The sequence below is a fragment of the Triticum urartu genome, chromosome 7A (assembly GCF_056163025.1).
Source record: "Triticum urartu cultivar PI428250 chromosome 7A, HENAU_Tu73, whole genome shotgun sequence".
Classification (NCBI taxonomy): domain Eukaryota; kingdom Viridiplantae; phylum Streptophyta; class Magnoliopsida; order Poales; family Poaceae; genus Triticum; species Triticum urartu.
The window spans coordinates 77585366-77595444 of record NC_141879.1 but is presented as its reverse complement, the minus strand read 5'-3'; the positions used below and the strand labels follow the sequence as shown (position 1 = coordinate 77595444).

Sequence of the window (10079 nt, the reverse complement as noted above, 5' to 3'; positions counted from 1 at the left end):
GCATGACTAAAACATAATGCATTTCAGAACCGTGGGAGAACATCGTGCCGTGTACTTTTTACACTACGAAGGAAATAAATGCCTTTAAAAATGAAATTAATGAAGGAAATAAAGGAGTACCGCATATTCTGGACTGCTGATCCAGGGACCACACGCCAGTAGCCCTAGGATTTGTATGCCAGCTAACTTGTAGTTATTTCACTGGTGCTGGCACCTCGCCGGCGTGGCCAAAACGTGATAGGAAACGAAAGAAAACAAATACATCCCGCCCATAGACTCGAAAGGAAAGTAGTAACCCGTCCGCGTCCTCCGTTCCCCAGTCTCCCATCCTCTTGACGCCGGCTCTTTATAAATCAACAAAGTATCAGGGTTCCCCCATAGATCCAATTCCACCTTCCTCCTTCAAGAGCTCCGCCTATCTCTGCTAGCCCGCCGCCGGCGAACCTAGCACGAATCTCATCCCATGGACGCATCTCTCGACGGCTCCTCCTCCAACCCCACTCCCTCCCGGCGTCGTCTCACCGTTCCCGTTCATGGGCGGCCTTCACCAACCCCGCTGCCGGCACACCCTGGTGAATGGCGGTCCTGCCCGGCCGTCTCATGGACCGTGGAGAACATCTATGAGGACTTCTCTGGCCGCCGCAGCGCGCTTGTCCAAGCCCTCACCACAGGTACGCCACGGGATGCTCCTTAGTGACACGTTTTTCTGGATATATGTGACGCCTACGTGCTGATGGATCTAACACCGATCTCTTCTCCTCCTTGTTGCCATACACGCAGATCATGATACATTATATGATTTATTGAGGAAGGAAGGTATGTAATATAGAGATCCAACTGTCCCAGAAATGTTATATCCATTGCTTGTTACAAAATTGTAAATCTGGCTGACAAGAAATTCTAGATCCATTTTTTATTAAGAAAAACAAGCCATCAGTTCCGTGCTGTTGCACGGGATAGTGGAGTTCTGTATTGAAACATGGGGACACTTTGTCTGATAGTTTGGTCAGTTACTTTTAAACATATAAGAGTGTTTTTTTGTATTAGACATAGGAAAAAATCTTTAGATCCCGTATTAGGCAGAGGCTGATAGTTTCATCTGACATGAAAGTTCAGATCCATTTTTTATTAAGAAAAACTAGTCATCAATAGGGCTGCAAGAAAAGCTCCAGGCTCGTGAGCCGCTCAAGATTGACTCGTTTTTTGACTCGACTCAAGATCGACTCGAAAAGAAACGAGCTAGGTTTAAACACTTTATGTAGGTCGATCGAGAAACGAGCCGATCTTGAGCCAATGTTGGCTCGTTCAATTTTAGCTCGACAGGATATTATTATGTTAAATAATCATGTCTTATATTAAATGGAAATACGATAATTTATTATCATCTATGTTGTCCATAATTTTTCTCCATTTTATTTACCAACGAACGTGGAAACTTAACTAAGTGCAGAGAAGATTTAGGTCTCATTATGGCACGTGGTCGACTACGTGTTAAATAACTTATGTTTTTGGCAAAGTTCCCAGCATATTCACCTTAATTTTTTTGTTTTTTATCCATAGATTCATATTTTTTACCAACTCATTTAACTCGAAACTAGCTCGAGATCGACTCGAGATCATTACAAGCTGAGCATGAGTCATGTTCTACAGCTTGACCATGAGCTTCACTCAGTTTGAGCTCACTCAAATTTTCATATGAATTAAGCTGAGCCAACTCCAACTAGCTCGAGCTCGACTCGTTTGCAGCCCTAGTCATCAATCCCGTGTTTGCACGGCCTAGTGAAGTTCTGCACTGAAACATGGGGAAACTTAGGATCATAGTTTTGTCAGTTACTTTTAAACATATGACCTTGTTTATTTTTGTTAGACATAGGACAAAGAACTTCAGATCTGGTGTTTATTTTAGTATTAGGGATAGGCTGATAGTTTCATCTGACATGAAATCTCGGATCCATTTTGTATTAAGAAAAACAAGTCATCAATCCCGTCATTGCACGGGCTAGTGAAGTTCTTTATTTAATTAAACTTGGACTGATAGTTTGATCAGTTCCTTTGAAACATATAATGGTCTTTATTTCTTATTAGACATAGGAAAAAGTATTGTGTTAGACAACTACGGGAATTTGTGGCTGTATTTTTTAGTTCCTGCTGTCCCTAAAATTTTAGATCCATTTTTAATTACAAAATTGTAAATCCGGCTGACATGAACTCTCAGATCCGTTTTTTCATGAAGAAAAGCTAGTCATCAATCCACTGCTGTTGCACGGCCTAGTGAAGTTCTGTATTGAAACACAGGGGAATTTAGGCTGGTAGTCTGATCACTTACTTTCAAACATATTTCTCCGGAAGAAAAAGGTTATTTTCAGACATACAACCATGTTTATTTTTGTATTAGACAAAGGAAAAAGAGTATAGAGTTATAAACAACTCTCTGCATCAGTGGTTGTATTTTTTGTATGCGTAGACTTTTCCAATTGACTAGTGTGTGAAATCAATGCTCGTGATATATATTCTTGGTGTGCTATGCCCCCAATAACTCCAAATTGATAGAAGATGTAACATGGTAGCAATTTTATGAAGGCTGCATGTGTACTGGTGGGCAATAGTATTGCAAACGCGAAACTCTTTGGTGGATGTATACTTTTTTTTCTCCTTTTCTCCTAAAGAAATACGATGGGGTTTGGTCTTAAGTTTATTATAGACATTCAACACTTGTCGCCCACAAAATCTTCAACTGTTTCTAGACCATATCTTTTCTAGGGACTCGATTATGCATTACTATTTACATAGAATATTCATGCAAAAGTGTTCTACAAGAGTACATGAGGACATTTATTTTCTCCTGGTCATGAAGAGTATCCATGGTTCTATTTTGAAATATTTTTAATTTTAAGTCACATATTATATACATGTATATTCACTAAAATACATCAGAGATATAGTTTTCTATTTTTAGTAATGATCAAATTTTTTAAAAGAAATTTGTCGGGAAATACAGACTCTAGCTATTTTCCGCGGACAATGCACAGTGTATATAAACATATATACTTGTGTGCGCACAAGCGATCTTTCTCACGATGACATAGAGAAGGCTGGCTTAATTTTAAATTAGCCAAAAGTAGGGTGATTTGTATAAATTTGGCAATCATGGAGAACTGCATATTTATCACGCATCGTAATAGGCCTAAAGTACCTGCAAATTCTAAGCCTGCAGCCAGTGATATGAACCTCGCCATCACCAAGCCATATGCATGGCATGGGTGCTTCATGCAAAAAATATTTCATTAATTAAAGTGTTGAAAGTACTGCCCAAATGTAAAACAAACATGCAAACTAACAATCTAATCTCCGGCTTTTTTTACAATAGAGTTGTTTGACATGTACCTACATCAAACCTGTTTGAATAATATAATGACTTTTTGTCAAATGGATTGTTTGGAGAGGTAGTTTTTCTTAAATTAAAGTAAATCTCATATGGTGCTCCCAATTACAATTAGTAAATATAAGATGGCGAGGTGTGCAGATCACTGGCAGATGTAGTGGTGTGATTCATTTTCTCGCTTCAGGTAAAGAGCCAATGTGCTTGTACGGGTACCCGGGTGGTAGTTGGGAGTTGACGCTGCCGGAGGAGATGGTGCCGCCAGGCCTGCCGGTGCCGACACGAGGCATCAACCGCCGGCGAGGTTATATGAACCGTTCTGACTACCTGACACTCGTCGCCCACCACTCCGACTCGTGGCTCATGGGCGTCACCGTTTTCTTGTCCACTTATCACGCCGCCAACCAAAGGTATATTACTACTATATTGTTGCTGCTGCTGGGGAAATACCGAATGGTTTCTGGGGACATCTGTCTCCGGAATCTCGCCATTCATTCAGACGTGATCTTCAACCCGCCTATTATTATACTTTGACTTTCTTTTGTATTATCTCTTTCTCTGTTTTGTACTCCCTCCATTCCAAAATATAGTGCGCCCGCGCTTCCCGAGGTCCTACTTTCACCATAAATTTAACCAACGAGACCAACTGCGGCGGGAGAAAAAATTATATAATTGAAAACTTATTTCGAATACGAATTCACTGATATAATTTTTGCTCCCGCCACAATTGGTATTGGTAGTTAAATTTACTGTCAAAGTTGAAGCACGTGGATAGAGGAAGCACTACATTGTGGAATAGAGGGAGTATTAGATGCCTTCGGACAGCAGGGGCCCACCCTCGCATTTAACCAACGGTAGCTGCTACTCACGAGTCGGCCAACTCACCCTGACACGCATTAACCAACTTAGCTTTTCAGTTTGCCTGCTATTTCTTGTCTCAGCAGTGTCGACAAATTTTGAGTAGCGTAACGAAGTCCTTCAATACAACTCTGTACTCTCAATGCGACCAGATATATTAATCAGTCTACTGTTCATTTCATATTATTCGCTAACACCTTTTCACCATTTGCCTACTGCACACACATTTTTTTTATAAAATCTGATTTGAAAAATGTTAGGGAAAAGATATTTAGTAATAAAATTGATGCCGCATGTTAAGAAAAAGTTCAAACATACCAGGAAATACTTTGACCCCATATTAAAAAAAATACTTTAGAGATAATTTACCCGTTGTTACAGAATTTTTCCTATGTTCTGGAAAATATCATGACAGTTTGAAAAAAAAATGTCCATTACATGTTAATGAAAAAAAATGCTCATTACATGTAATGGAAAAATGTTCATCTAGAAATAAATTCTCGTTGACTGCTCCATTACATGTACATGATCAAGAATATATTCGTAATTGTGAAATTGGTTTGTGTTGTGAGAAAAGAATAGATTCTGATATAAAGACTAAGAAAATATTCAATTAATACATAAATGAGTTTATCGCCAAACAAAGTTATTTTTTGAAAAGTTACCGTGGATATATTTTCGAAAAAAGTTTTGTTTTCCAAATTTGACTTCTGTTTCAGAACATGTAGACTTATATTTCATCTAGAAGACCATATTACCCACATATTTATTCCTGTTCCAACTAATCGGCCGCATCCAATTTAATTTGAACCAACTTCCAATTCGATGGACCTCGTGAAAAAAAAAACTTCCAATTCAATAGATAACAACTTAGTAAATACATTCCCTGACACATGGACCGTTCTGTTACATGAAAAACTGAACTGAAAAAAACATATTTATATATAATTAGCTTAATTTTAACCCCCCCCCCCTATGGATTAATATAGCTGTTTCTCTAATTATCTTATTTTGAACTCCCTTATGGATTAATATATCTGTCATTGTGAGCACATTGTGATTTTGCCATGTCTGTCTATCCATTGCATCACCCTTTTTACTAGTTTCACTTGCTGGACACAGCTGCTACAGTGCTCTGCCACTTTTCCAATGTCGAGGATAAAGTTGCCGTGTCTCAGTAGCAGAACATTTAACTGCAGTGGCTGCAAAACGCGTCTTGGTACTGTGCGGATGCTGTCCTCTCATGTGCCAAGCGACGTACACCACTGTTCTTCTCAAGTATATCCACTTCCACACCTGCACTGCCTTCCGTATATCATAAATCGCTACTTTAGCAACGCATCGCGATGCACTTATTGATGATCTAGATACCGGGGACATATAGTGCCAGGGACCAAACGTCCGCCTCCCTGCTGCTGCTACTACTATCACCACCACCACCACTACTACTACTTCATTTCACAAACAGTTTTTTTGTGCACTTAACATTTAGGACATTTATATGTGCAATCTACCTCCGAGAAACGTAACTAATAATTTCACAACACATAAAGCATGTGCATGTAGAAGATACATTGAATGCAGCAAAAAGTGCAAAAACCTGTAACTTCTATCTAACAAAACAGTATGTAATTCCTATGCTTTTAAACAAGTGTATAGAAGATTCTATTTTTTGACATAATATCTTGTTTTTTCCATTGAACAAACACGAGAGAGAATACAGCTTCAACAGAACAATAGTCCTGCAGAACCAATTATTAGAGCCTCAGCATTAAATAATGGGCTATTCTTATTAGGGGCGATCTTCGTCTTCTATTTAAATCATTATGTTCTTGTGCTTATATAGTTCCTCCATGCATCAAGAATGTCATGTGTTACATATTGCTTGCAAAGCCAATTGCTGATTTGGTGATGTTGGTTTACTTTCTCTTTCAGGATACGTTTATTTGATATGGTAAACGAGATGCGAACAGTCCATGACGAATTCTATCTCTCTTATGGTCTTCCTTGGCTATCAACATTTGTGCGTTACAATGCAAACAGGGAGTCGAGCGCACCAACTCAAGAGAATGTGTCCAATCCAGACGTAGACTCTATCACACCTGCTGAAGAGAACGTGCCACCTTCTCAAGACTCGATGCAAGTTTTTTCTGCTCCAAACAAGGACTCTAGGAAGCCTGCTTAAGACAAACAAAAGGATAATGAAGTTACCGACTTTTGCGGATCTTGTAATGCTCCGTATCATGCCAATGCCTTTTGGATTGGTTGTGACGAATGTGACCAGTGGTTCCATGGCAAATGTGTGAACGTAACTGCCTCTGAAGCAGAACATATCAAAGAATACAAGTGTCCTGACTGCATCCGCGAGGTGATCGGAGAGTAGGATATAATATGTGCACCATTCCTTTATTTTAGGGTATGCAGTCACCCTTTGTATGAAAAATGATTAACTAGAAAGGTAGTGAGAGAGGCATTACATTCTTTTCCCATTCCGTTGGGATATATTTAAGAATTCAGTTTACAATGTCTTGAAACAGGCTTTCGCCTTGCTATATTAATATAGCAACCACCTGACAGAACTGTGATATCATTGATGGGCAAACATGACAATCAAGCCTAGAAAGAGAAACAAATGCCAAAGCGATGATTTCCAGCAACCGCCGCCACGCTCCTATGCCTCTGAATTCCCGCGTACCAAACAACATCTTCAAGAAGTACTACGCCGACAATGATGCTGCTGCATGCCCAGACAGATCCTCGGATTCCTGCCAGTACACGGAGAGGAGTGCCGGCGGGGTACACCTGACGCCCTTCAAGAAGGGAGGCGGCGCCCACAAGCGTCACCGTGTTGGTGCCGGCTGAACCGACAAAGATTTTTCCCGACCCCCGCACCGCTGGTAACTGCAGATCACACATGGTAATGTAGAACTTTCGCAGAAGTATGCCAACGAGTAATAGAGCTGAGAAGAGTATTTATGGATGCGTTTCTGTTACACACACAAGGCCTCATACCTCTTGTGTGAAGTACTTCTTTGGCTTCTTCAAATACTACTACAGTCCTCATAACTGTGTTTATTTCTTATTAGGCATAGGAAAAAAATGTATTGAGTTAAACAACTAAGGGCATTTGTGGCCGTAGTTTTTCGATCCTGCTGTCCCAGACTTCTTGAATCCATTTTCAATAAAAAAAAATTGTCATCAAAATCCAGTGCTGTTGCACGGGGTAGCGTAGTTCCGTATTGAAACAAAGAGGAATTTAGGCCAGTAGTTTGATCAATTACTTTCAAACATATTTCTTTGGGAATAAGGTTATTTTCAGATATACGACCGTGTTTACTTTTGTATTAGACAAAGGAAAAAGAGTATCGAGTTACAAACAACACCTTCCATTAGTGGCTGTATTTTTTGCATGCATAGACTTTTCCAATTGACAAGTGTGTGAAATCAATGTGCATGATATATATTTTTGGTGTGCCATGCCCAATAATTCCAGATTGATAGAAGATGTAACATTATAGCAATTTTATGAAGTCTACATGTGTACTGGTGGGCTATTGTATTGCGAATGCGAAATTCTTTGGTGGATGTACTCCCTCCATTTCAAAATACAGTGCGCCCGCGTTTCCCGAGGTCCAACTTTGACCATTAATTTAATCAACGAAACCAACTGCGACAGGAGAAAAAAAATATAATTGAAAACTTCTTCTGAATACGAATTCACTGGTATAACTTTTGCTTCCGCCGCAGTCGGTTTTGTTGGTTAAATTTATGGTCAAATTTGAAGTACGGCAATAGAGGAAGCACTATATTTTGGAATGGAGGAAGTATAATTTTGTGTCCTTTTATATCCTAAAGAAATATGATGGGATTTGGTCTTAAGTTTATTACAGACATTGGACACTTGTTGCCCACAAAACCTTCAACTTTTTTGGACCATATATTTTCTAGGATTCGATCATGCATTAATTTTATAAGAGTACATGACGGCAATCATTTTCTCCTGGCAATGAAGAGTATCCATGCACTGTATTCTATTTTGAAATATTTGTAATTTTTAAGCCGCATATATTACATACATATTTTTTCACTAAACTACATCAGATAAATGACATAGTTTTCTATTTATTTTAGTAATGATCAAATTAAAAAACAAAATTGTTTGGAATATGGATTCTAGCTATTTTGCACTGGCAATGGACAGTGTATATAAACATATATACTTGTGTGCGCACATGCGATCTTTTTCACGGAAGATATAGAGAGGGCCGGCTTAATTTTTTAAATTCACCAAAAGTAGAGAGATGTGTATAATTTTGGCAAAAATAGAGATCTGTATATTTATCATGCCTCGGAATAGGATTGAAGTAGCGGGAAATTCCAAGCCTGCAGCCAATGGTATGAACCACGCCAACACCAGCCATATGCATGGCATGGGTGCTTCATGCAAAAAACAGTTAACTAAAGTGACAAAATTGTACCGCCCAAATCTAAAACAAGCACGCAAACTAATAATCCAATCTCCGGCATTTTTTTTTTTACAATAGACATGCTTGACTCTATCATACCTGTTGAAGAGAACGTGCCACCATCTCAAGAGTCGATGCAAAATTTATCTGCTCCAAACAAGGACTCTAGGAAGCCTGCTGAAGACAAAGAAAATGATCATGAAGTTACATACTTTTGTGAAACCTGTAGTGCTCAGTACCATGCCAACGCCTTTTGGATATGCTGTGACATATGTGACCAGTGGTTCCATGGCAAATATGTGAACATAGCTGCCACTGAAGCAAAACATCTCAAAGAATTCAAGTGCGCTGACTGCATCGGCGAAGAGATCGGAGAGTAGGATATAATATGTGCATGCTTCCTTTATTGTTGCGTATGCAGTCACCGGCCCTTTGTATGAAAAATGCTTAACTACAAAGGTAGTGAGAGAGGCATTACATTCTTTTCGCATTTCGTTGGGATATATTCAAGAATTCATGTTACAATGTTAACCGCATAATGTAAGAGAAGTATGTTTTTTTTAAAATAAGCCCAGGAGAGCGCTTCTATGCTCTTTTAATATTTGTTTGCACCAATCTTGAAGAGCTCCGAGGCACTAATTGCTGCAAGAACAAACTTCCACTTGTCAGATGTAGTGTAGACGTGTATAACGTGGACTTAGAGCTCCTCAGATGTTAAAAATAGATTATGTGAGCTTTAGAGAAAAAAATGAATGAATAATAGTAACATAAAATTATTAATAATGATAAAAACAATTTATCGAACAGTGACTATATGAAGAACAAATTTCTCGGCAACGTGTGAAAAAGCTTGGAGGGCCTAGATCTTCACCGTCTCATCCACAGGGTAAACAGCATCGATCTGGAGTTCTGCAAGTGTGTAACAGGAAGGGAGCCTTGGAAGCTCATGTAGCGGCAGCTTGCCGGCCATCTGTGTACGCCAAGATAGCTAGCTCTGGGAAGCATTGGTCTCGGCGGCAAGAATTAGTTCACATATTCCCTGTTCGATGCTAGCCGTAAGATCAACTCCTCCAATACAAACTAGTAGTACGCCTTGCATTACTATGGACTACAGTGCATACAAATGAATCATACAAATGTTTAAAGTCGTCCCCTATATCGAAGATTATTTCTTTCTCATAAGTCATAAGTCCGAACACATTTAGACATAAATGGGCGCCCAGCTCCCCAAAATCCAACCGTCTGAACAGTCCGGCTCCCCAAATCCAGTCCATATGTGGAGGAGAAGTGTGGTTGTCTGAACTATCCGTCATGTTATATCCAACACGCGGTCCAAACACAACAAATCCACCCTAGAACACACCATTCCCTTTTCT

General features: G+C 39.4%; 1 pseudogene across 1 annotated transcript; it reads left to right on the top strand.

The window, feature by feature from the left end:
* The first annotated feature begins 318 nt into the window (after positions 1–318).
* Positions 319–6804, top strand: LOC125525676 (PHD finger protein ALFIN-LIKE 3-like; annotated as a pseudogene). Its single transcript, XR_015610542.1, has 3 exons — positions 319–671; positions 3567–3789; positions 6173–6804. The product of XR_015610542.1 is annotated as a PHD finger protein ALFIN-LIKE 3-like (transcript).
* The last annotated feature ends 3275 nt before the right edge of the window (positions 6805–10079 follow it).